General features: G+C 40.5%; 1 protein-coding gene across 2 annotated transcripts in view; it reads right to left on the bottom strand.

Moving 5' to 3' along the window:
• Tet (tet methylcytosine dioxygenase-like) overlaps positions 1-27,712 on the bottom strand; it is a 220,543-nt gene that overhangs the window by 50,656 nt on the left and 142,175 nt on the right. Inside the window, exon 1 of one of the 2 annotated variants that reach the window (XM_078194911.1) lies at positions 12,980-13,424. The exons of the other annotated variant lie outside the window; for it this stretch is intronic. The gene's annotated coding sequence lies outside the window, so the exon portion shown is untranslated. Of the gene's footprint in view, positions 1-12,979; positions 13,425-27,712 lie in introns of those variants that run through there. 2 annotated transcript variants of the gene reach the window in all.

Genomic DNA, 27,712 nt, shown 5'->3' with positions numbered 1-27,712 from the left:
GGGGGGGGGGGCAACAGACCGCGGTAATAAAGAAAAAAATGACGGGGAGAGAGGGGGGAGGGCTGAAGTGGAATCGTTGGGAGGAGAGAACGACCGCGTCGCTTCTTTATCCGCGCCGCGTAGCGAGGCTTTTTAATGACGGGCATAAGTAAAAGCGTATCCGGCTCTTAACGACTGAAACGGAGCACGGAAATTCATTAAGGGCGCTGGGGCCCCCGATCATTCGTCGACGCGACGCGGTTGTCTGTTGCCCAACCAGTAGCGTTCCGATGCCAATTGTCCGACGAGCGTTGTCACGATTTTTCGAGCATTTTCAACAGTCCGGCGAAAAATTGTTTCCGACAGAAGCTAGTCAGTTTTTCGATTAAATGTGTAAACTGTGATATGAAAAATCGTAGGGTAAATAAAGTCATGGTTATCTCCATTTTTTTTTAAATTGTACGGTGTATGTTTTAGTTTTTATTACCGTAGCTTGTTTCGAGACGAATTCGACGAGCTGCTACACTATGACATTTGTTCGACTTTGAGGTTAGGAAAAATAAGGTTAACAAAGCGATGTGTTCTCGTTGGAAATTGTTGTAATTATACATATATGGAAACTATTACGATGGTTTTCGATTAATATAAATACATTTTTAAGTTGTGTAAACAATTTTTGTTTCCTGTATTGTCCTTATTTACTTTCGTTTCTATGCTTTGATAACAGAAGAATTTATTTTTACTTCGACGTAGAATAAATTAATAATATCTATATTTAGTAGAGTTTGCATAAAATATTCACCACGAATCTGACTCGTTATTGTATCGCAAGGGGTTAATATTATATAAAAATCTGGTCACAGTCTGATCATAACCCTGAAAGGTACAAGACGATCTGAAGTTGTCTGTAATTTCACTGAACTGAACTTTACTATTATTATGCTACTGTTACGCGAGATTACACTATACACTGAATTTTCTTTTAATTGTTACTTATTTTAGTAGTTTATGTTATATGCATTGTCGCAATTAATATCATATAAAGAATTACATTTTGGCAACACTGGTGACAAATAAAGGATGATCTGAAGTCGTTTCTAATTACACTGAACTGAAGTATACTGTTACTGATAGCTAATGTTACGTGAGTTTGGACTCTGGCATTCATTACTACTTATTTTAGTAACTTATAATATATAAAGATCCGTGGCATGGCAGCACGGTCGACAAGTAAAGTATGATCTAAGATTGGTCTCCAATAACATTGAAGCTTCGCTATTTCTGTTTTACTGTTTTAGTAGTTAAACAGTAGCTTTGAACGAAAATGTAGATTTTCGCTTATACTATAGATGATTAACCATTGCAACTTATTTCACTGAACTGTATCATTCGCATTGTGACAGTAACACTTCTCAACTGTATAAATAAATTACGAAATCGCGCAAAGAGATAACACAAAGTTGAAATTCCAATATCGAAAAAGTGAGAAAACGAATCGGCGAAGGATCGGAAACGTCGTTACTTGTCGATCACCCTGTGCATTCCGTACCCTCGTCTCGACAACAGGCCGTCGTCCAGTTAACAATACCTGGTGCGCCGAAGACAAGCTCGTTCCGGCCCGTCACCGGTAATTCGTCTCGGTGCTCGGCGTTCGCCGTCGTGCGTGCACGTGTTCCCGAATCGGACGCGGAGTCAGTCGCGGCCGGGTGGTGGCCCGGGGGGTGACTTGGGGGGGGGGGGGGGGGGGGGGGGGTTGGCGGATTTACGAGCAAGTTATACGAGCGAGAGACGCGGCTTTATATCGTCACTCCCACCGATCCCCGCCTCTTTTATTACCAATTCCGGCGGAAGTTTGGCCCGGTCGTTCCAGGTACCATCCGAACGCGAACCAAACTTTCTCTCCTGCTCTCCCTTTTATTCGCCCGTTTAACGCGGCCCCGGGAAATTGAATGCGCGGCGGCCAGCGATTATGGCCGCCGGCAAACAACGCGGAATAAACGGGAGACAACGGGTCGGGGAAAATATGACGAAGATGATCGCTCGCTTTTCAAACGTCGATCATCGATTAGACCCCTGGAAAAGCACGCCCGGAGCCCCACACCTGGTCCGGTTATAGGCGATCGGGGGGCTGGGATTTTGCCGGCACAAAGGAGGGTCTCTCTGGCTAACACGTGCTCGAACACGTGGACCACCGTTGTTGCGGCGCAGCGCCTTTTATCCTGGGCCGAAATTGTTCGAGCGTTGCTGCGGGCTTCAATTTCGTTCATTAAAACGCACCTGTAATCCTATGTTGCAGTTGGTTGCACGTGAATGCTTTCAGGATGCTTCGACAATAGCACGGATATTTATATAAATCGTGTCCGTCATTTTCGAACAGATTTTTATAAACTTCTCTGAATAGTATAAGCAGCGTTTGTTCGAATTTTGATTCGCGAAGATTTTCGCGGAGCTTTCGTCGACGGTCCCGCGCGACACGCGTCGACGGCCGACGGCGATAACTCGTCCCTTGACGGGACGATTATTAATGGCCGTTCGTCGGGCCATTTTTCCACCGGAGCGGCCTCCGTTTTTTTATCGGCGCCGGTCGATTCGCAATTTCATTTGTTGCCGGCGTTGTTTCGATTTTTAATGGCCCGCCGTCATGGGGATTCCCGTAGATTACTGCTCTCGGTTCCCAGTTACGTCCACCACTCCTCCTCCCCCTCTATTGGCACGGTTATTCCGCTAATTAATTCCTACTTTTTACGACACCCCTGTCCGCGTCGATGTGTTCGGTTGATTTTTCGTCTTTCTGTTTACAACGCGCGGCCGGTTTAATCCGGAACGAAAGCGCTGTCCGTGCGTTGCTCGGATACGGATTTGCGGACGCTTCGGATACTCGGATTACTACGATTTTTCTTTCCTTTCCCACGCTTTTTTTGCCTCTCCTTCGTTATTTACGCTGATCATTAGTTTTAGTAGGAATCTCAAGTCCGACAGATTTATTATAAATTCTGACAGATCTTTAATAAATTGTTGGAAAGTTTTAATAAATTATTGCGGAGCTTTAATAAATTGTGACAGATTTTGAATAAATTATAACAAATTTTTAATAAATTGTATGATATAACGATTATTTTTGTAGAAATTTAAAGTTTGATAGATTTATTATAAATTATGACAGAATTTTAATAAATTGTGACAGATTCTTAATCAATTATAGTACAGTTTTTATAGATCGTATGATATAATGATTATTTTTGTAGCAATTTAAAGTTTGATGGATTTATTATAAACTGTGACTAATTTTTTAATAAATTGTTGCAGGTTTCTAATAAATTCTAACCAATTTTTAGTATAAATCGTATTAATAAATACTGACAGCTTCCCTATAATTTCTGTCAGATTTTTAATGTATCCCATGTTTAATAAATGTTTCAATAGAGTAAATTTAATTAATAGAGCTTCGAACAAATCCGCCAGTCCTCTAATAAATTTTAATAGTTTTCTTACACATCTCGCGAAGTAAGCGTAAAATGATATCACGTGGCTGAGTCACCGGAGAAATGTGAAAGAAAAAGTGTGACCCGTCCGAAGTGAAATCTGTTTGTCATCGAATTACCAGGTGCGCGCAAGCAACAGAAAATTCTAACGTGGACGCGCGAACCTGATTAACACGTCCGACCGTGGACACAACGACGAGCAACAAACGTTTTCTCGTGTATTACCGTCACCTGTGACGAATAAAGCTCTGCTTTAGATATACAGGGTGGACACCTTGTCCAAGAACTCTCGTTCCAACCGAAACAAGTTAACGAGACGGTAAATCGATTCCAAAGGCGGTTTGCAACAACTTTTTCCTTTGCGAAAATCTTGAAAAAGGCATCGTTTACGATTAGCTATAAATGAGAATCAATCAGAGTGCGAGTTCCAGTGGACGAACTTTAGAGCGCTCGCTAGCGCTGCGCGCCATTGTCCGCGGGCGCGGGGCGCCAGGCGTACTCCGTCTGTGATTGGTGCGTGTTTTTCGTTAATAACTCGTTAACAAGGCCGCGCAGAAAATTTTGGTAGAGGAAAAAGTTGCTTGATATCACTCGAGGAATCAGCTGCTGATGTCAGGAAAAGTTTCGAGTGCAACGAAAGTTCTAAGACACCATGTATAAACGCAGAAGTATCCTAAATTCTATCCTCTTTATTTCAACGAAAGAATTAAGTAGTTTTTTTTAATGCAGGGGGCACTAAAATCAACTAGTCTCCTTCATTTTGCGCTAATAATAATTCTTATTCGTTTTATGCACTTATAATGTAAAAACGAAATCAAAGGCAAAACATTATATACATATTAAAAGAATTTAGAAATACAAGAGTACCATTTTCAATTCGTTAAAATTATTAAACAAAAGCATTGAGAAAGCAACGTTTATTCTGCATAAAAATCGTTGGATTGTTTTTAAACGTTAAACAATGTTCATAGTAATCTAGGTTGATTCAGTTCGTTGAAGCCGCCAGACAAACAGAATAAATGAAATGAACTTGTCGTCCCAGCAATTCAGAGTTAGGTTAAGATAGTCATTGGTGACGCGTGTGGTCATCAACGTCCTATTAAAAACACCGAAGAGCGAAGAACGAGATTGATAGAACACGGTTCGCCTAGATCAGGATGTTACACCAGCTCCACTTTGTTTTCGTTCAAATTCCAATTCAGATTCGATTTAATTGATCAACAAATTCTCGAAAGAAAAGTTTCGAGAATTTCGAACACCTGCAAGGCGATATTAAGGTGTCCCATAAGTTTTTCCCGCGCCACGCTACGCGTGGCCTCGAGAGTATGCGCGATATAGTGTACGCGAGATGGTGGACGCCGCTAACATTCCCAGGACAATGGTTCATAATTATTTAATCAAGACGGGATATGTGATTTTACGATCACATCGAGACGAGACATGGATTTTATATGAAAATGCGCATCGCAAAGGGTTTATGTATAACACAATAAATGAACCTTAAACGACAAATATCGTCTATTGATTTGGCATGAAAAGGAAGGAAGAGACTTGTGGGACACCGTAATATATGTATAGATAGCGGCCACGAACAGTCGGCCAACCAGCGCTCGATTATCTGGGCGTTATCGCAATTTCGACTCGGAACCGTCCATTCATTGGAGCCAGCTCGTTCGCCGGCTATTTCTAGAAAAGGGGGCCTTGAATGAAAATCTGTCAACCCACGTGGTGGAACGCGTGGCCAATGACCGCGTCGAACCGGGGCCGTTCCACTCTCGATGACTCGCATTCCGCTGACTGCGGAGCCCGAACGGAACACGACTGAACCGACGTGCGCCGATTCCCGCCATTTTACTGTCCGCTTTCGCGCTTCTTCCGCCGAACATTCCGCCCAAGCCTCCAGGAAATATTTAACATGGAAAATACGGCACTCGTGTCTTTGTTACCCTGGATCTATTTATTTTATATTCATTTGTTATTCGTTATTATTTATATCTTCTATCTGTATTATATTTATTTTGTATTCATCATGGAGCATCGCTTTTATTGCTTACATTGCGGATTTCATCTGTTTCTGATCAAATAAAAATAAATGAATAAATTACTGTTAAGGAAAGAACGAAAATCTAATATTGCATAAACACCTTAAACAGCGTTAAAGAAGGAGAAAATTATATTTTAGATGAATTACGTCGTGATTTATACGCACAAGTTTTATTTCGCATGTAAAACGGTTTTGCGGTTGTCGAGCTGCGGTGCCTGGGTCAATTATGACCAAGACTGTGAATATCTTTATTTCATTGTATCCAGTTTCAGGTAATTAATTTAACACTTGACACGTTTCGTTAGGCCGTACAGAATTGTTTAGAAATCCTTTAGAGGTTATAATATTTTTTAACAAAATTTCTAAATAAAATTAGAAACGATCCCAAGTTCTATTCTCGTCCGAAAGGTCCACCGTTCGAGTGTTATTAAATGCTGATCGATATTTCAGGTGAACGTGCACGTTTGAAAATTATGGAAAGTCTTTCTTTTTGCTGTAACAATTTTTTTAGAATAATTTTTAGAGCACGACACGACTCAATTGTTACTGCAATTATTATTCGAATCGAGGACAGTGGCCGGCGATATTCAATTACATATGACACTGAAATCGCTGCCTTAAATAGAGCCGAAGACACCGGCGCACGAATAATATATTCCGCCATTGAATATGCATCGGACAAAGCGAACGATGTGTTGAAAAACCAAGCTTCGTTCAAACTCCAAGGGCACGCCTCACGGTGTGCGGTAGCCGCTCGAATAATTCTTGCCGCGAATACCACCAGTCTATCGCAGTACTGCACTATACGAATCACTTATCAACGTGCAAACATTATTCAGGCGATCCTCGAGATTCTAACGATAACAATGTGTTTACAATGGTAAAAATCGTTGAGACAACTTTCATAACACGATTTTGCAACGAGAATATTTTTGCTAGAAGACATTTTGTTTTATCTATACTGCGAACCACTTTTGACTATACTATAGAGCTTTTCTTCTAGTGGCTCTCAACTTTTAAGTGATTTAAAGGCAGCTGTAGTGACACCATAAGTCAGGCTGAGTAGTTTTTGCTAGAAGTATGAAAATTTTGCATACTGCACAGTGTAGAATATTTTTGACTATACTGTAGAGTTATTTTCCTAGTGATTCTCAATCTCCTATTGATCAAAAGAAAGCTCTCACAAATTCAAGAATACTACTCCATAAGACAGTTTCAATAACTTTTGCCAAAAGTGTGCAAGCTTTAAATCCTATATATAACGTGACACATTTTTAACTACACTATAGAGATTTTCTTTTAACGGTTATCAAATGTTCAATGATTAAAAGACAGCTACAGTGTCTTCATGAATTAATTCCTATCATTTTTGCTAAATGTATACAAATTTTATATTTTGCATAATGCGAACCATTTTTTATTATACTATAGAGCTATTCTATAGTAGGTTCGTAACTTTCAAGCGATCAAAAGACAGCTCTCATGGCAAAAATTCTTGAAATTAATACAAGAGCATTACTCCGTTAAATCAAACTCAATAATTTCTGCTAAAACTGTACACATTATATATCTTGCACAGCATGGCTCATTCTGGACTACACTATACAGCTATACGCCCCACGATTCTCAACTTTGAAGCGATCAAATAACAATTGTAACGACTCCGTAAGTTATAATCATTTTCGTTCAATAATTTTCCTGCATAGTACAAATCATTTCTAATTATACTATACACCTATTTCACCAGTGGTTCTCAACTTTCGACAATCTAAACGAATCTCTCAAGGTAAAAATCATTGAAACAACTACAACAACAAGTCACCATAAGTCAATAACTTCTGCTAACTATAGAGCTCGCCCCTCAGTGATTCTCAACCAAAAAATTATTTAAAAAATAAACTCTAATGCAAAAAATCGATATTCAAAGACGCGACTGGACAAATAACTTTAACCTTTTTTTCGCGAATGTATCATTAGGAATTGTGCCCCACGGAGTACAACGAAATTTCTCTCCAGCTTTACAGCTCTTTGAGCGGTCCTCGATCGGGATCCATTTTTTTTCGTGTTGAGAAGCCGCGGCGGAATCGATGCTCGAACGACGAGAATCTCGCTCGCGGGACGAGATCACCATGGGACACGGCGGCTGACCTGAATTCCGCGACAACGATAGACGAAGAACGATTGCGTAATGCCGAGAGGTTTGCAAACTCTGCGCGATTCGCGACGCGCGCGTTGGCCCTCCAGACGAAAAAGTCGAACGGTTTAAGTGGCGCGCGGTGCATCGAACCCGTAGTATTTCCGCCGCGTGGCTGGTTATGGGGTGAAAGAAAAAAAATCTGTTTCCACGCTGTTTTCCATGGCAACGATTTTTAAAAATCCTCAGAAAATCTAAGCCACGCTCAGCACCCAGAAAAATGCGAATTTCACGTGGAAGTTCTACAGCGACGGTATTGAAATTTTTTTAGTCGCGACACATCGTTCTGGGTATTGTTTACAAATTTTCTCAGAATTTTCTGTTCGTTGTTTCGTCGTAAAAAAAAATAAAAAACGAATTTTTCGTCGTTTTCCCGCCAAAAACTGAGCTGACGTTATTATTGTTATAGTGCCACGTGAGATTATACGGTTTTGTACAATTACCTGTTAATATCGTCTAAATAAATAAATAATGAGTAGATAAAAATAAATATATAAATAAAAATAAATAAATAAAGATAGCGAGAGTCACGTGGCGCGATAATTCGAAAACGCTGTTTCCGGCAGGAGAAAGTGATTCGCGCTGTTTTTTTTCCGTGAAACGTGTTCTATAGACAGGCTGGATAACAATTTCCGGCGAGCTATTTTAAGATTTCTTTTCGAAATAGGCTTCGCGCGCGCATGGTTCGCGAGTTACAGTAATGGTAATTTAACGCGTTCCACAATAGGTGAGTCACTGCTGATGTGACTCACGGCTGATATTAGACTCAAAACTGTGATCAGTCCGGACAGCTATATTCTTCGGCCGCGAACGTCGAAGTAGAACGTAGGGGATTGAACAACAAAGAGACCGAGGAATTCGTTCTCCATAACAAAAGAACGGAAAAATTAATTCCTACGACGGCAAGTCGAACGGAGAGCCCTCGTCAGTTCGCTGCGCCGGGCGACTTCTGCGCGAGTTTCGGATCCGTTTTGCTTTTATCTTTATAGACGAAACGAAAAAGGAAAAGGATACTCCGAATCGCAAATAACAGCAACGGATCCGGGCAGAAAAATAACTGGCTGGGAAGAATAGAAATTACGATGCTCTCTTTAAGCAGCTTATGAAAGAACTTCCGGTCGAACTCGATTCCCCCGATTCTTCGAGTCATGGTCTCTAGCATCCTTTCCTCCGAGACCACGATCACCGTAATTCCTTTTAGACCGCGTCTCCCTCCCACCGTCACGTGACCCACGCCACAAAATGACCCATCTGCTTACCAGACGCTCGGCTACGCGATTATTATCACGGCAATTATTATCTCCCGGGTTCCTCCTCGACGTTTCTACCGCGTTGCTTTTAGCTATATAATTCTTACCATTTTATACGGTAAATAGATGACATAACTTGGACCTAACCTTTCTTTTTGTAAGACAAAGAAGCGGGGTGATTTAGGTAGGAATTTTGATTTTGTAGGATATGTTGATTAGATAACTTAAAGAGTTAATTTTTCTACTTTGTGTAGTAAATTTATTATTTAATTTTAAGCTAATCTTTTTTATTTTGTGTAATAAATATATCATTTAGCTTGAACCTAAATTGTTCTAGGTTATACAACGAATATGTTAGCTAACTTGGAGTTACCCTGCTACTTTATGTAGTAAAGGTATTATTCAGCTTTGACGTAACCTCGTCTTTTTTATGCATTAAATAGATGATCTATTTTGAACCTAACCTTTTTTTACTTTATGCATTAAATATATTATTTAACTTGGACCTAACTTCTTCTAGTTTATGCAACGAATATGTTAGTTAACCTTGAACCTAATTCTTCTATTTTATATAATATATAAATCGTCTAACTTGGACCTGAGTTTTTAATTTTGTACGAAAAATAAATGACCTAACCTAGACTTATCTTTCCCATTATACATACACAATACACACATTAACTTATGCACATGTAACAATTGTTATAAATATCAATAAACAACAATAATATTAATTTATTTATGAAATTGAATGGAACCACTGTAATCCTATATACACTAAATATAAACAATAAACTAAGAAATTCATCTCCATCGAAGAATGAAATAAACAAATTACGTAACTTAAATCTAACCTCAATTTAATTCAAATTAACCTCACACCTACCAAATTAGTTAATTAGTAATTTAATTAATCGAAACAGTCAGACTGAAATCTGACATAAATTTAACCCATACTTAACTCGAATCCAACGATTTAGCATCTTAAAAACTCAAAAAAGTAACCTAAACCTAAAACCGCACCTAACCTAAAAAACGTAAACATCACCTAACTTACACATATTCCAGAGTTAACCCTTTACACTCGAGTGGTGACTCTGAGGCACCACTAAAATTATTCTATCGCTTCCCATGATAATTTTTATACCAATAAAAGTTTTAAAACAATAGTTAAACAATTCAACAACTGGTGCGAGTCGCAAGAATCACTTTCGTATGCATAAAAGTGAATAACATAATCTTGTTACATAGAATGGAATTACTACGAGAATGCTATTATTTCAGATTTATGGTTAAAATGGCTTCGAGTGCAAAGGGTTAACTTATATCAAAACATGATCTAACCTATACTTAATTCTGATTTAATTCGCACATAACCCTAGATGTAATCTACGCCCGATCTTGATCTAGTCTACACAAGGATATAATATAAATATCCTACAAAAGGATATAATACAATATAATATAATTCTGATTTAACTCACACATAACCCTAGATGTAACCTATGCCTAATCTTGATCTAGTCTACACCTCCTAAGTCAAGGCCTAACCTACATAGCCGTAGGACCCAAACCTAACCTACACCTAACCCAGACCTAACACAACCGCCGAAAACTATAAAAAGAAACGAAACAACGCTTAAAAGTCTGAAAAAGTATGAGTTTTGTCACGTGAGAATCGAAGAACGACCGAGTTCTGTCGCCTTTGAATCGATCGAGAAGAAATCCTGCGGGCACTCGCGTCGTCTCGAATGAAGCAGCTCCCTTTCCTCGTCGATCATGCTCCGTGCGCGCCGGCAGTCGGAATCGAATGAAAAGGCGAGGGTTTATCGCGCGGCTACCATCTCTCTAGGTTGCCTTGAGGATCCAAGGCCTCCGCTCTGGTTCGAATGATACCGAAACGCGTTCTCTTCTCCACCGTTTACGCATCGAGAACCATAATCCGTATCGCCGAGATCCTCCGAATCGCGCGCGGCGATCCAAAAAGAGCGGGAAACTCGCGACGAAAGCTGCGACGTTGCCGCGCGAAACAATTCAATAACGAGGCGATGAGCTGCGTCGGGTGCGAGATTCACAGATCATCGACGCATCGACTTCAAATCGATTAGAATAATTCTTTAAAAATTGTTTAAAAATTGTTTAAAAATTGAATACATTGTATTAGTATTTATTTTAATATTATTTCAATTTTATATTAGTATTTTTCTGCTCCGATTATAATTTTATACGGTCTATTCTTTTGTTGTTGTTGTAATTAGTTGATGAGATTGTGTCACGATTGTTTACATTGGTGTTGTGGGAGTACTGTGTCTCTTCATCTAAAATGAAAAGTTGTTGCACTGATTGTACGCAGGAGACAAGATACAATTACTTTAATTCAATTTAATTTAACTTCGATTCAATTTACTTTAGTTTAGTTCAATTCGTTTTTATTTAATTTACATTAATTTCATTTTATTCGATATAATTATTATTTGAATTAGTTCAATTCGATTTAATTTCATTTTATTCGATTTAGTATAGTTCGATTTAATTTTATTTGATTTAATTTAATACGATTGAATTTTATTTGATTTAATTTAGTTCGAATTAATTTTATTCGATTTAATTTTATTCGATTTAATTTTATTTGATTTAATTTTATTTGATTTAATTTTATTTGATTTAATTTAATTCGATTGAATTCAATCGAATTCAATTGAATTCGATTTCATTCTTCTCCGAATAATTTCGAGTCAACAACAACAACAACAAGCTTCGACTATTGCAATCCGTTCACCGTCTCCGAATAGAGTTGCTGCTCCTTTTTACCACAAAACCGCATAAAATCCGGCGTGTTTGATCGCGAACGCTAAGTGGAAGCATTGGCGCTCGAACTCGTTGGGTATAATTTCACAATTCGTAGAATTAATATCGGGCGAAAGTAGAACGAGCTCGTTCGCGATAGAAATGAGCTAGATCGATCCTAAAACGGGAAAACGCGTGTAAAGAATTCTATGCTATCCTTGCAGACACTCCGAAATTATTAACAAACAAACATATCTACTCTGTCTTACAACAAACATTGTACAATTTGTAGACAAATTTGGTTAAATAAATTCGACAGATAGATTAGAGAGGTAGGCAAAATGGACAAGTTGGACGAATTAAACAAATTTGACGAATTAAATAAATTTGAAAAATTAAATAAATTTGACGAATTAAATAAATTTGACGAATTAAATAAATTTGACAAATTAAATAAATTTGACGAATTAAATAAATTTGACATATTGAACAAATTAGAAAAATTCGAGAATTAGTTAGAGAAATTAGAGAATTAGATAACTTAGACAATTTACACGAATAACACAAATGGGAGAATCGGATAGATTATAAAAATTACAAGAACCATAAAAAACGAGACAAATTGGCCGATGAAAAAAGTCAAACAATTATCATCGGCGACCAATTAAATTCGTACAACGACAGTATCTCGGAAGCAGTTCGTCGTTCTGCGCCGCTGTTATTTTCGTTGGCCCGATATATTCGCGTGGGCGGCAGCGGTTCGTTTCGAATGAAATTTGTCACACGCGCGCGTGTGCGTGTGTGTGTTCACGGTCGAAAAAAAATCGTTCGGTTAACAGGTTGGAAAATATTCATGGCCGGGGACCGTGCGGTTTTAACGCGCGGAGGCGTCGCACGGGATTAGCCACCATTATTTAGTCGTGGTTGACGCGGAATTATAAGGCGAATTGCCGGGTAAATGCCGCGTGAAGGAGCGAAAAAAGAGAAAAAGATAAAAAGAATAGAGAAAAAGAGAGAGAAAAGTTGAAAGGAAGCCTGGAAGGATTTCGATTCGCGAAAGAGTCCTCGGAGAGTTACCGCGAACATTTCGTTGCCAGGCACGAATAGACGCGAGTGTTCCCAAGCAAGCGTTCCCCTTCGCTCCGAAACAGTGAGAAAGAAGCTCGCTGCGATTCGAAATAAAAACTGAGAAAGAGAGAGAGAGAGAGAGAGATCAGGCGTAGATCATTGAAAACGGACTCACACAGCCGCCCGGGATCCAGCGGAGCAGCGTGTTCGCTGTGCTCCGATTACTCCAATTATCCTCGCGCCGAGAACCTGGATTGGTCACCCACAAAAAAACACCACGTTTTATCCTGTAGCAGCCGACGAAAGGAACCACTTGGCAGAAATTAATCCACGAGTCGCACCGAAAGCGAGGAACAGAAAAAAATAGAAAAGGAGACCGAACAAAACAAGGGAAGAAGATGCTCCTCGAGGGAATTTTACAAATAAATCCGCTTCTATTCCCACCGTTCACCCGTATGTGTATCCTCCGTTGCGGAGCACCGTCGCACAGCACACCGTGTAATATATATATTTTCCGTGTTGGAGCAGCCTCGTGCCTATATCCCTCGACCGGAGCTCACCGTGCACTGACTCTCTCTCTGGTCTGCTCGCCTCGGCTCGGCTCGACTGCGCTCCGCTGAACCGCCAATAAGATCGATCGAGACCGCTACTCGCGAGAGATCACACTAGTCGCGCAGCGATCCGCCGAAAAACTCCCGTGGGACGCCTCTCCGCCCTCTCTGAACCCCCTCCCGCCCCTCTCCTTCCCTCTCGCTCTCTCTCTTTCTATCGCTGCGTCGCCGTTTCCCCCTCCCCTCCGCCCGCCCACCCAGCGCCGCTCGACCGCCCCCTTCTCCCGTTAGCCCCCTCCCGAGCGCGCACACGCGCGCACCACCGCGCGACCGCCGACACGTATACTGGGTGTCCGTCTATCTACCCACGGTGACGGACAGACGTCACGTGGTATCCCACTTTCGAGGTATCGTTTAATGCTACGTATCGTTGCTTGAAATCTATGATTTTGTTTACGAGCCTGGGCAACTTGTTTCTAATACAATAGATACTGTATGGTATAGTTTAGTTAATTTGTTAATGTAAAATTTTGGTCGCGTGCTCCTTTTATGGTTGTAGAAATATAGCCAAAGAGGGTTGACTTCGGTTGCAAATTTCTCCGCTTCGGTTTTCGCGTTAAATTAGATAAATTAACGTAATAAATATTACTTCGGGAAGAATAAACGAACCGTCTGTTTCAAAAGTATTCCAAGTCCATTTGTATATAAATTGAATGATTAAAAACACAGGTACGAATACGTCAAATTGCTATCTAAGCAATTATGATAGATATAAATTATATCTAAGGGATTCAAATTTACAATTAAAGTAATGTAGATCACTAAGTAAATAATATATATGGTGCCACGGTCGATAATAAAAAGTGACCTTGTCACTTTCAAAATAAACGGCAGTTTTTAATAAGATGGTATGCATGACGTAACCTTCGCCAAAGAACTAGTCTTGGCATAACCCTTCGAAGGGTGGAAAGAGACGGACACCGTGTAGACTCGCGGAGGACCGCGTCGGAACGTGTACACTGTGCACCATCCCTCCGCCGCTCGGTGGCCCCGACCCGCCCCTCCACGCCCCCTGGCAGCCGCTCCCCCCGTCCCAGACTCGTCAACTTCGATCGTCTTTTTCTAGCGGGCGCTCTCGTTATCTCGGTCCCTCTTATCGGACGTTATCAGGAATTCCGGCGGACGCGCGCGCGCCGGCTTTCGTGAACTCGACGCTGGTCTCGAGGTGTCATAACAGCCGTAACAGCCTGTCCCGGGCCATTAAAACCGACCGGCGGTGCCCTGTTATCACGTGGCCCCTTCCCCCTCTCGGACATCGCCGCCAGCGATGCCAGGATACTCCCGCAGCGACCACGTGACCGCTGCGAACGTAGCCGCGTGGACGCTTAACCTCAACAACGAGTTTCAGATTTGTTTGCGTGGACATTGCAAGGTTAGCGCGATATAGTGTGCGCTGCTGTCACGTGGGCCACGCGGGAGACCACTGCTAGGCTCCGCCCAGGAGAGCGGCGGGCGCTGGTGTGGGGGTAGGACCGAAAAGTGATTTTTGGTTGATTTTTGGGAGAGAGACTGATCTCTTGGAGAGGAAGGGTCCTTGACATCCTCCAGTAGAGGAGAAGGAAGCGGGGAGGGGAAAGGGGCATTTAAAGATTTAAAGAACTCTTTACAAGCGTATTTAAATGGCCGCGGATTATTATATATTTTTCGGACGTGTTATTAGCCGAATGTCTTGTTCCACTGTAGACAGAACTTGTTGCCGTTCCTACGACGTTTATGGCAACCCGGGACCGCCTCTCACACGGCCTCGATGCTAGACGAGCGTTAGGCCCCGATGACGAATGAACTTGTCCGCGAGCAATGACAGCCTAATGACGGTGATGGATGCCGCGACCGGCGGCCTCTTCCGGGACCATTTTCTTGCGCGCGCATAATGCGCGTACCATTTTCGAATGGTGTCTGCCTGATGGCAAGCGATCATTGCGGATCATCCTTGGACGCTATTTTTCATCGGTTACAAGATTTTATCGAAAAAATCAGTTTGGTAATAATAATTTGAGATATTTATACGTTGGTAAATTATGGGACGTTGTCGTCGAAGAAGCCAGGTGCTATTTTATGGTTCATCGATATGAAAATAATTTGTTTGCCTGAACAAATTACCGTTAAATTATTTATGTGAGAATTTGGGAATTATTTCATCAATGGAGATAACAATTGTAATTTGTAATTGAGACAGGTGCCATTTCATTCACCGTCGACATGCTCTAAACGAATTTCCTTTAAATACGCAAATTCCCATTAAAATATTTACAAAAAAATCTAGACAATATTTCGACAGCGATAATAATAATTGTAGGATATATTGTAGTCTACGTTGAGATTGATTACAGGTATTTAAGGGTGACTATTCGTTGCAAAAGCCAAGTGCTAGTTTACCATCTGTCTCCTCTAAACTAATTAGTCCCTATACCCAAATTTCAATTCAATTATTTATATAAAAACCTAGCCATTATTTCATAAATAATAATTACAATAATTATATGATACTTTGTAGGTTATACGAAGTTAAATTGCAGGTGAACAAGAGGCACAGTTCGTCGAAGAAACCAAGTGCCATCATTGACATCCTCTAAACGATTACACACCCAAGCCTCGATGATAAAATGATATCAAACTGACACGATGCAGTATAAAGGTCGTTTTCCACGTGTCACTAAAGGTGTGCACGGAATTAATCGCATTAGAATTTGGCCGAAGCCGTGCACCAAAGTCGGTCATATCGTCAAGTGCCCCGGACTGTTTCTTCGCGGCTCTTCTCGTCACACCGTACACCTCGGCAACGCTCGTGCCTTTTCGTGTTGATCCGCTTTCCCTCCCCCCGCCGTCCACCTATCCCTGCAGAGCCCCGACGCCTCTCCCCCTCCTCCTCCCGTTCCCTCTCTTTCTGTCCGTCTCCGAATCATTTCTCTGCTTTTCCTCCCGTTCCGATCCCTCGCGCACCGTCTCTCTTTCTGTATTTCCCCCCCCCCCCCCCCCCTGCCCGCCGCTACGGCTTCCTCCTCTCTTTTTGTCTTCCCTTCGCGTTATTCCGCCACGGAGCCCCGCCGCCTCCTTCTGCGCGCCGCTCTACCGTCCTCTCTCTCTTTCTAGCCAGCAGCCACGTTCTTTGTCTCTACACCGTGCGTTCCTCCTTCTGCGACCCCCGCCGAGAGAGAGAGGATACCAACGCGAAGCTCTAGCGGCGGGAGCGAACCGATCGCGAGTCACCGAACAACGGGGCATAAATGGAAATTGTTGCAGAGCGAGAAACGATTTCAGAGGAGTCGGCTAAAATTGTGAGGTTTCTTTACATTAAAAGCTCTGCGACGTTATATATTATATTGTATTTTACTATACTATACTGTAAAATACTGTATTATATTGTATTGTAATATAATCTAATTTACTGTACGGTACTGTATTATATTGTACTGCACTGTAATATAATATACTTTACTGTACAGTATTGTATTATATTGTATTGTATTGTACTCCACTGTATTGTAATATAGTGCAATTTACTGTACAATACTGTATTATATTGTATTGTACTATTCTGCACTGTAATGTAATGTGCTACTGCATCGTATCGCATTGTATTGTATTGTAGAATGTATTGCATACATACACTCTGCTGTACTATATTATATTTTATTGTATTATACTGTACTGTACTGTAATATAAAGTACTTTACTATGCTGTACTATATTATGTTTTATTGTATTATATTGTACTGTACAATATTGTATTATACTTCTTTGTATTATACTATACTGTCATATCGTAATGTATTGTATTGTATTATACTGTACAGTGTTGTATTGTATGGAATTGAATATTCCATTATATCATACTGTACATTCTACTGTATATTATACTGTATTATACTATGCTGTACCATACGGTATTTTATTCTATTATATTATATTGCATAATATTACAATATATAACATACTCAATTAATTATTAATAATTCTAAAATTAATATGAATAATTCATATTTAATATTCAATTAAATATCAAATATAACTTGGCATAGAACCTTCACATTTATCTATATTTTCTAAGAGTGACCTACTACTACTTTTGAAGTAGGGTGTACGTCATCGAAGAAGAAGCCGTTCCACCGACCGTATTGTCGGCAACGTTGGTTATGTACAAACTCGCGCAGTGGTGATTCATGGGCCTTATCTCCGACGTCCACTTATCAGGACCCTTATCTGCGGCTCTGCGCGCTGGGAAAATGTCGAATGTGCATTAACCTGTCGCGAAGACGCGTGTGCGTTTCGTATCGAGTATACCTGCGCCTCTCTCTCTCTCTCTCTCTCTCTCTCTCTCTCTCTCTCTCTCTCTCTCTGGGATCGTAGCCCACCACTTGGGAATACCAGGATGATAATATCGCGGAACAGTGTTTAGACACCTCGAATTACCCGGTACACCTGTCCAGGGATATTCGTCGCGGACGACAAAACGAACGCGGATACACCGCGTCAACGTCTTCGGCTATTTTCAGGGCGTCTGCGCGGTATTCCCGTACCCGTTTGCCCCTGAATCTTTTATGTCGGATATAGACACGCCGCCGCAACCCCGCAAATTTCATAAAACCATCGAGAACGACTCCCGGGAACGACCGCAAAAAGCGGCCCGCCGCTCGGAAATAGCCGTCGCGCGGATTTCAGAAGCGAATCAAGTCATCCAGTTATGAGGACGTTAATAGTCTTTAATGGCGCCGCTGCTCGGTTTAGACGTGATTTACGTAATAATTAGTAGAGTGCCAATTTCGGGTACAGCGTTGCCGTTTCATTTCATTTCCTGTCTCGAACCGGTAACGATTGTCGCTGGAACTTGATCCGCGGTCTGTCTGTCCAACACGTTTTGTCTCGTAGATATTTAGAATCGGTGAACCTAACATTTTATAGGTTATGTCAAGGGTATCTCGACGATTTGCGCTAGAACTTGAAAAAAAGAGGACTCAATGATTGTTCCTAGGACTTGCTCGCCGGTGAATGACTTTTAGAATTACTATGTTCGACAGATTAGAATAATGAGACCTAACCTAAAATTATAGCTAGTTGCAAGAAAAATGCAACGATTGCCACTAGAACCTGCTCTAGCTATTAAAATACTATTTCAATCATTATTTCTGACAGATTGGAATGTTGGGACCTAACCTAAAATTGTGCTTAGTGTAGAAGATATTATCTTAAAAACTGTCCTTAGATTTTGCTAGCTATTGAAAGACTGTTTTATTGTATTATATTGTACTGTATAATACTGTATCATAGTTCTTCGTATTATACTATACTGTACTGTAATGTACTTTACTGTATCATATAGTATTGTATTGTATTGTATTATACTGTACAGTGCTGTATTGTATTGAATTGTATATTCTATTATATGTATTATACTGTATATTGTTTCGCATATTGTATTGTATTTTATTGTATTATATTCTATTGCATAATATTATTATGCAATTAATAATTAAATATTAATAATATTAAAATTAATATCAATAAGAATATTTAATATTCAATTAAATACCAAATATAACTTCGTATAACACTCACTATGTTCCATAGATTATAATAATGAGACCTAACCTAAAATTGTAATTAGTGTAAAAGATATGATCTCAAAGATTGTCTTTAGATTTTTCTAGCTATTAAAATACTGCTTTGCTAGCTGTTGAAATATAAATAATATTGAATTAGAACAATGAAACCTAACCTAAAATCAGTTACACCTCGAATCAGTCCCATCGCTAGCCCTCGCCATTGCACCGCCATCCCACCCCCGCATTTCGTTTCTTCGTATACGCGAACGTTTCCCTGTTGCAGAGTGAGGTAGCCCCCTGCGTCTCTCCAACTACCACCCACTCGAGAGCGTAGCCACCGCCAGGTAGGATGACGCGCTCGAATCTCGCTCTCTCTCTCTCTCCCTCTCTTCATCTGTACTTCTTTATCTCGCCCTGTCTCTCGTTCTTTTTCCTTTTCTCTCTCGATTTCTTCCTTTTTCTCATTCGCTCTCTTTCTTTTTCTTTCGCGTCCCCCCCTCTCTCTCTCTCTCGCTCTCTGTCTATCTCTTACTCTCTATGTCTCTCTTTTTCTTTGCATTTCTCTCCTTTTCTCGCATCACTGTCTCTCTCCCTTTTTCTTGCTCCCTCTCTCCTTCTCTCTCTCTCTCTCTCTATGTTTTTTTCTCTTGGCCTTTCTCTTTTTTCTTGCTTTCTCTGTCTTTCCCTCTTTCTCTCGCTCTTCCTCTCCCTCTGCCTTCCTCTTTATCTCGCCCTCTCTGCCACTCGCTTCTCTTTATCCTTCTCTCTATCTTTCGCTATCTTTCCGTCTCCCTCTCTGTCTCTCGCCCCGTCCTCCACTCTGGTCGTTGCCATGCTCTCCTGTCCCTGTTGCCTCAGCATTGTCGCCGCCAGCTACCGCCAACGACGACGACTGCAGCTAGGTAGCCGGCCGCAGACGCTGCCACCGACAAAAGGTACCCACCACTTCGGCCTCCTCGATTCTTTCGCGTCGCGATCCCGATCGAGCCTCGATTGCCCATTGTGCCGGGTCCACGGTGGACCATGATCGAGATAATGGAATGATAACAATATAATGGAACCGGCCAGTCCGATCGGACCACCTCCTCCTCCTCATCCCCCCTCTCCGCGCCACTTTGCGGAGTCGTTCGTTCTCGCGATAAGTCCTGTGATGTGCATAGAGGAGACACCGGTCAGCGAGCTTCCAAGGCTCGACTTTCTTACGCGACGCTGTCTCGAACGTGGAGGACGTTCCTTCATCTCGATGGAAATTCGTCCGCGGGCAAATTTATTCCGTGGCTACGAAATGGACCGTTGCGATTAGATTGCCCGGTCATTGGGCGAACGGGGAACATAACCTGAACGGGCGGGGAGCTCGTTCTGAATTTATGCGCGCGTGACTCGCGTGCACAGTAAACTCGTTAAATAGGTAAACTGCGACTAAATTTCAGATTAGATTAATTTAACTTCTGGGGTTGGCAGTTATTTAATTTCTCGGGTGACGGTTGAAGGATATTGTTTATTTAGATTTATGGTTTTTAATAGGCGGAAAAGACAGATTTAGAATGAAATCGTGGACTGAATTTTACTGCCTTAAAATATTGAGATTAAAATATAATATTGCCTGAAGCATCCCTTAATTTATTTGGTATGGGACTGCAATTAAAACTTAATAGAAGTAGATCTTTTTATTTTCGAAAGGGGAATTCGTGTTTGTTGTTTTAAAATATCGTTGCCAAAAATAAATTAAATTCTTATCGGATCCGATAAGAATTTAATTTATTTTTGGCAACGATATTTTAAAACAACAAACACGAATTCCCCTTTCGAAAATAAAAAGATCTACTTCATTAAGTTTTAATCGTATCCTACAATTAATACCAAATTTACCAGCAATAAAATTATGCAAAATTATCAAGGGACAATTTCGAAATTACTAAAATTCACCTTCCTCCACCTTTATTTCTCATGAATCTTAATGGCGTTTACAAACTATCTCTCAAAATTGCAACGAATCAGAATTGATCACACCCATTACATATTCCCTGCGTTAACAACAACAAACTAGCCCATAAAAGGGACAATCAAAACAACGTGAACGAAGGGACCGGTGTAAAATCGAAATATAAGGTTATGCTCGTCCATAAGTTTCGCGTGTGAACGCGTAGGGTCGCGTGGCTGTTTTAGGAGATAACGAAGCTCGAGCATGAAATGTTTTTCCACCGTTCCACCTTCCGCGCGGGTCAGCCGCGATCCGCGGAATTAATCCAAACAGTCCGCGACATGTTTCGCGTTATATCGCTGGATAAATATTTATTCGCGCGGCCTACCGATAAACCTCCGCATAGGCGTCGCCCTGGTCGCGAAGGCGGGCCGCGCGACATCTTCTGGCACAGGTAGAATTTACGCACTTGTCGCGGTATTATTTTATTATATTATTATTTATTATATTATATTTACTATATTTATTATATTATTCCGCGTTTTATTTTAAGCCTTTTATTTTAAAAATCATCTAAGTCCATTTGTCAATTATTATGATAATATTCAATTTTGTAATTATAACTTCAGATTATCTATCAATAAAACATTATATTCCGAGTAAATACGATCATTTCTTTCACAATACGACGTACACGTCTTATTTATATAAAGTCTCTATGGTAACCAATAACAATGCTGATGACGGTTGGCAACACTGTTAACCTGAAATATCAAAACAAGTGTCTTGCAAGTTGTCTAAGGATAGATTGAGTTAAATTGAGATATTTATTATAGATAATGTCCGAAGAGAATGACGAAGGTAATTTCAATTAATTATTATTTGACAAGTATATATATATAACCTTAAAATAATGACTGTAATTTAATTAATTACTTCACCCATGGGGAAGAACAAAACGACAAGACATTAACATTAAAAAATGTTTCTTAGGCCACCGTCAACATAAACATCGCATTAGTCCCAGGTGTTCGACGATAACGTGGCGGGCCAGCGTCGTGGGTCCGCGCAAGATTTAAGAAACGCTTGGATGAGGATAGTTATTGCATTATTTCGCCGCGATACCAGAAGCGGTCCCGACGTCCCCTGAATTATTCAAAAAGTTCTGGCTCGCGCGAGAAGAAGAGGAGCGCGCCGTGAAATCTGACCCCGATACTACGAAACCGGGCGGGGGGGGGGGGGGGGGGGGGCATTATTCATGCGCGATCGATGGATTTTTAAGTGAAAGCAGCCCGGAAATTTGTACAACCAGGCCGGAAAGGGGAATGGTCCACCCCTCTGACGATTTCTTCGGATTCCTAGGAGAGCCGTCCGTTGATGGATGTTGCTGGGAACGCAAGACGGCGAGGGGTTTATCGTCGAACGCTGCGGTGGAAAACAAGACTGCGACCGACTATCTTATCCGCGGTCCGAGATAACGCGTGGGAGGGGCCCAGAGAGGAGACCCAGAACGGAAATCGTGCCCTAATTCCGCCATCTTGCTCGCCGATAACGAATAAATTGGGTGATTGCCTGCGATTTCTAACGCTGGAGTAATCAATGCTAGATATATGGGACATATTTATGTATTAGTGTATTTAATATGGTCTATAGTAATATGGTATATTAAGTTATCACGGTCTATTTTAATATGATGTATTAGTGTACATAATGGTGTTGATACTTCATAGCAGTATGTGTTATATTATATTACTATATTAGTATATTTTGTTAATATATTATGTATTAGCATATAATGTAGTGGCATATTAATATTTAGTATTATAAAAATATAAACATTATACAATAGTTGGCAGTTTAAGAGCAATATTTAATTATCTATATTATTATTTCATATTATTATATTAGTAAATGTTATTAACATAATATATATTTTTATGTAATATAGAAGCATATTACTATACAGTATAATAAATGTATAATAATTATTAATGTATGTAATATGTAAAGCTATGTTTGCATTTCATTCTAAATATCCGTGTATATTTATTTGCAAAAAAATTTGTGCAGAACGTTGTGAGAAGCATTTCCACAGGATCCATTTTAAAATATTAATATACATAATAATATTAATATTTTATCTATACGTAGATTTGTATATATTAATATTAATAAAAATATATATTACTGATAGTACCATACAATTACATATATCGATACTAATATTACATAAAAATATATATTAACATTGATATCATATAAACGCACATTACCATCATATACACAAACAATAAACAAATACGTATGTATCACCTGCACTTTACAAATATTTAATTAACATCGTCTCACGAAATCAGTGAAAATGCGAATGCAGATATCGAGTTCCGCTATATCAGCTCCGGGTCAAAACAGATCCGAGTACCCTAACACAATCAAACGTATAAAAGTACATCGAACACGACGAACGTAATTTTTTAATATTATTAAGTTTCTATATAATATTTAATTTTAATTATTTTAATAGGTTTAATTTAGTTGATATCTTAGACATATCACCTATCCCTTATCACCGCTTGCCGATCGCGTTATCTCCGTTTAATCATGGTTGAGTAGCATCCACCACCGAATAGAGAAGGCGATAAAGAAACGATTTACGTCGCGGCGCGCGTAAACTTTCTAAACGATATTCCCGGCGAGCGAAACATCGAATTCCATTAACATTTCGATTAGCGCGGAAGAGACATACGTTATCCCGGGCATGGAAAATGAACGCATTACGCTGGCCGCGTAAAATTTCGACCGAGTAAAACACAACGGCCGTGAGTAGTCCGCGGCGTTATCGTGATCGCTGTTATAAATCTGCATTTAAAAGCGGTAATCGATGACGGTAACCTAGTTAGAGTCTCGAAACGCAGATCTCGGTAGTTCGCTAAATCATCGAACTTTTAACGTGGTAGCCGCGCGCGCGCAACCGCGTTTATCAATTCCCCCCGCCGTTATTTATACAGCCCATAAAATCCTGTTCCATCTGGGAAATATGTGCGTTTCAATAACCCGCGCGCGCGTGTTTATTTATCCCGCGGCCCAGACATTTCTGCGACTTCCGTTGCTGCGCAATATTTTCAGCGACGGGATCTCGTTCCATGCGAATCGCCGGCTTTCTTTTTGCTGCCGCGACATTGCGAATTCGATAGAAATGTAAAATGAAACAGCGGCGAATCGTAAATAAGAGAGGCGATGTTAAAAATTAGAAAGGGTCCTCGTGTTCGGACATTTTTATTTAGAATGTCGATAGATCCGTTTTAGTCGAGGAGTATGTTATTTAAAAGTATATATATTGAACTACCTGTAGCAATTTTTTGCTTGCGCCATTGTGAAAACATAAGCTTGAAATAACCCCGACATAACCTCGCGTATGCAACAGGTTCTCTGCACTTTTAAAAACATTTTTAGAGTAAATGCTGTTAACCAGTCGTCTTTTAATGTTCCATAATGATACGAATGCTATAAGCTGTGCAGTGCACAGAGCGTACTAAAATATTTATTGAATCGGGAAGAATATGATTCCTGCGGTGATTTGAAGTAACTTTTTCCTTTACGAAATTTTTCTCCGGGGCTCGGTTATCGAGATATTAGCGAAAAACTGTAACCAATAAGCGAGCGAGTACAGCCGGCAGGGGCGGGACGCCAGGCACGCTTGCTCTCCGATTGGCGCGTGTTTTTCGCTAATAACTTGTGAACGACAGCACGTAGAACACTTTCGCAAAGGAAAAAGTTTCTTGAAATTACCTGGAGAACAATTTTACACCATCGTACATCCTTTTCGAGCGTAAGAAGATTTTTAGGCAACCTGTATGTACTTGGGTCGGCAAATTCTCTCGGTCGCATAAATAACGTCGGCCGGTCTGACTCGATTATTTCGCGCGGAACTTCATTATCTTAACAACGAGAATTATGGGGAACGGTTGAGCAACGGGCTCCGTTCCGTCGTCGCTCGCGTAACACTTAATGGTGCTCTCCTCCGGGAAAGAAACGTTTAAAGCGGCAGTGTACCCTCTCCCGAGTGCCGAACGCTTGCAGGGAGCGAGGGGGGGGGGGCGGACAGCGTTTATGGGACGATTTAGTGGGAAACGTCCTGGCATATTTATGGAAAATTGAATCCGGACAGGTAACCTCGCTCTCTAACGAATCTCGGCCGGGAAAATTAAACCGGAATCCCGCTATCGCCTCCGGGACCATTCTTCGAGTTACGGTGTGGTTGCGGACGTACCTTTCAAACGGTCGAAAATCTGTGACAGTGAAAACTGGTAATGGAAACGTTCTTGCTTTTTAGGTTAGATTCAACGAAATTTAACTTTTTTAGGGAGTCAGAGGTTAAGTTAACATTTTGCGCTCGAGCAGTGACTCCAAGGCACCGCTGAAAATTGTTCTATTATGTCTCAGAATAATTTATAAATTATTACTGTTATAAGTGTTTAAAAGAAATTTTTAAGAGTACAACTACTATGCGAATTACGTGGCTCGATTTCATACGTGTAAAATGCGATAGGTCATATAAAATGGAAATATTGTAGATCAGAGAAACTATGTTGGAATTCGAGGCATCCTGACATAACCTAGTCACTTGGCCTCTATAAAATAAACGAGAAACCTTGACATAACCTAGTGCTCAATAAATATACAATACGATATAATAAATAAGATGTATGCAATAAAAAAGACATGTTAACGTAATCTCGACATAACCTAGACAATTGCACTGTCTGTACTAAATAAATTATATGCAAAAGTCGAACTGTAAAATTTTCGAAGTTACAAATGGTGGCAGGTGAAACATTATTTTATAATTAACCATATATTTATATATATTTTTATAATTTACACGTTATAAACAAACACGTATACGTAAGAAGTGTAACTTTGAGAAAAATTATGCCTGCAGTCAAGAACTGTATAAAAAACAAATGGCTGAAATTTCAGCCATTAGTCACGATTATTCATGCTCGAAGAAAAATGTCGCAGCAGCCGTTGATGCTGGGAATCAAGAAATGGTTGGTTCCAGTATGCCGTTACAATAACCCGTGTCGCTGTAAGAGGAAGGTTCCAACAGCAGAGTTTCCGTGGTTGAATAGAAACGGGCCAGTTGGCAGTGTGCCCAAAAAGAACTAGATCATTAGTGCGAAACTGAAGAATAGCGCCGAGTAAATCGCGGAGGCGTGCAGGCATGCCAACTGAGAAGACTTTCGGAATTGATACGCGGCGAGAAAGAATCTCTTTGCATCGTGCGACCAGATTGCTGACGATCCATCGCAACGACGCTTTTCAAGGTCGATCACAAATTTACGAGATTTAACTAAACCTATTAATTTCAAATATTATATATGTATTGTCTAAATTCTTTAGATTAATTTTACAGTTAGCAACAAAGTTAGATCAATTATTTATCGATCTCTCCGACCGACGAACTTGTGTATGCACCGTTTTAGAATCAGAGATTTGGCACCACGAACATTCTAAAAGAGATACAGCAAACCTAACCTAGACGTAGATATTAATCAGACCTAACCACTAGATTGTGTTAGTGTCGGAGATCCAAATAATTAAAATATTATATAAATAATAATATTAATAATACATAATAATATGTAATATAAAATGAGATAATAATGTATAATGAATAATAATATGTCGTATAAAATAATGTAATAATATGTAATGATAAATCTAGTTTTAAAATCATTATTGAATAAGAGCTTCGGTTAGTTGAAGCTCAGCTATATTTACTTTCGAACGAGTTAAAAAAGATATAGCTAATTTAACCTAGACTTAGTCTAGACATAAGATATAACCTCTAAATTATTTTAGTGCCAAAGACTCAGATAATCAAAAGTACTGTATACGTAAACGTCGCAAAAAATAAACAGCAAAATTGTTTCTCTCAATAATTTCGATAAGTTAAAAACAGTTTCAAACAGTTCCAAATAACAATCGCACTTGTGCCATCACAATTTTAGATATCAGCTACGCAATTCTGCAACACATGTGTAAAAGCCGCAATCTAATAATTATACTAATTTCCAGAAAAAAACATTCAATAAAAACCTATCCCAAACACAACCTCCAAATTTTGTAAAATCAACCTCAGACCTAACCTCCAACTTCATACCAAACCAAAAACTAATTTGACCAGCCATTTCTTCAGCAAAAGTCTCAACTTTCCCAACTCAGCCAATCACGACCCTAAAGGGTGTGTCCATCGTAACTCCCCTTCCATTACAATCCAACTCGACGGTCCGAACGAACCAAGTTCAACCTAAACAATCTACAGCAAAGACACCATATCCGTCAAGGTTACGTAAGACTATGAAAAAGATCTCCTTCGCACGCCGCGTTAGATCTTCCTACGACTGGAAAGGGGGCAGCAGACGCAGTGGCTCGTCCTACCGTCCCAATTCGTCGGTGCACGCAGAGCTTGAAGAACTCGACGAAAAGCTGACCGTGGCAGTGATCCGACGACTCGGCCGGTGCAACGGCGATCCAAACCGTATCAGCCCCCGAGCGACGTCGCTTTTCCCGCTCGTCGAAGGGTGAATCGCGAGTGGGATGTCCAAAAGAGGAAGACAAAGGTGGAGGGCGCGGAGGAGGCGAGGGAAAGGGTGCGCAATGCACGCGGCGGTGCACGCGGATGAGAGGAAATTAGCATTTTATTTGTGCCTCGCGCGCGCGCGCGCGCTCGATCGATATTCACAGACAGGTTCGTCTTCGTTTTCCGCTGGAACCTTCCGAGCCGACACATTGTTCGCGAATCCAAGATGGCGCCCGGCACCGACACCCCT

Source organism: Augochlora pura, chromosome 11 (assembly GCF_028453695.1).
Source record: "Augochlora pura isolate Apur16 chromosome 11, APUR_v2.2.1, whole genome shotgun sequence".
Taxonomy (NCBI): Eukaryota; Metazoa; Arthropoda; class Insecta; order Hymenoptera; family Halictidae; genus Augochlora; species Augochlora pura.
The sequence above is the reverse complement of the archived record's forward strand: the minus strand, read 5'-3'. Positions and strand labels throughout refer to the sequence as shown.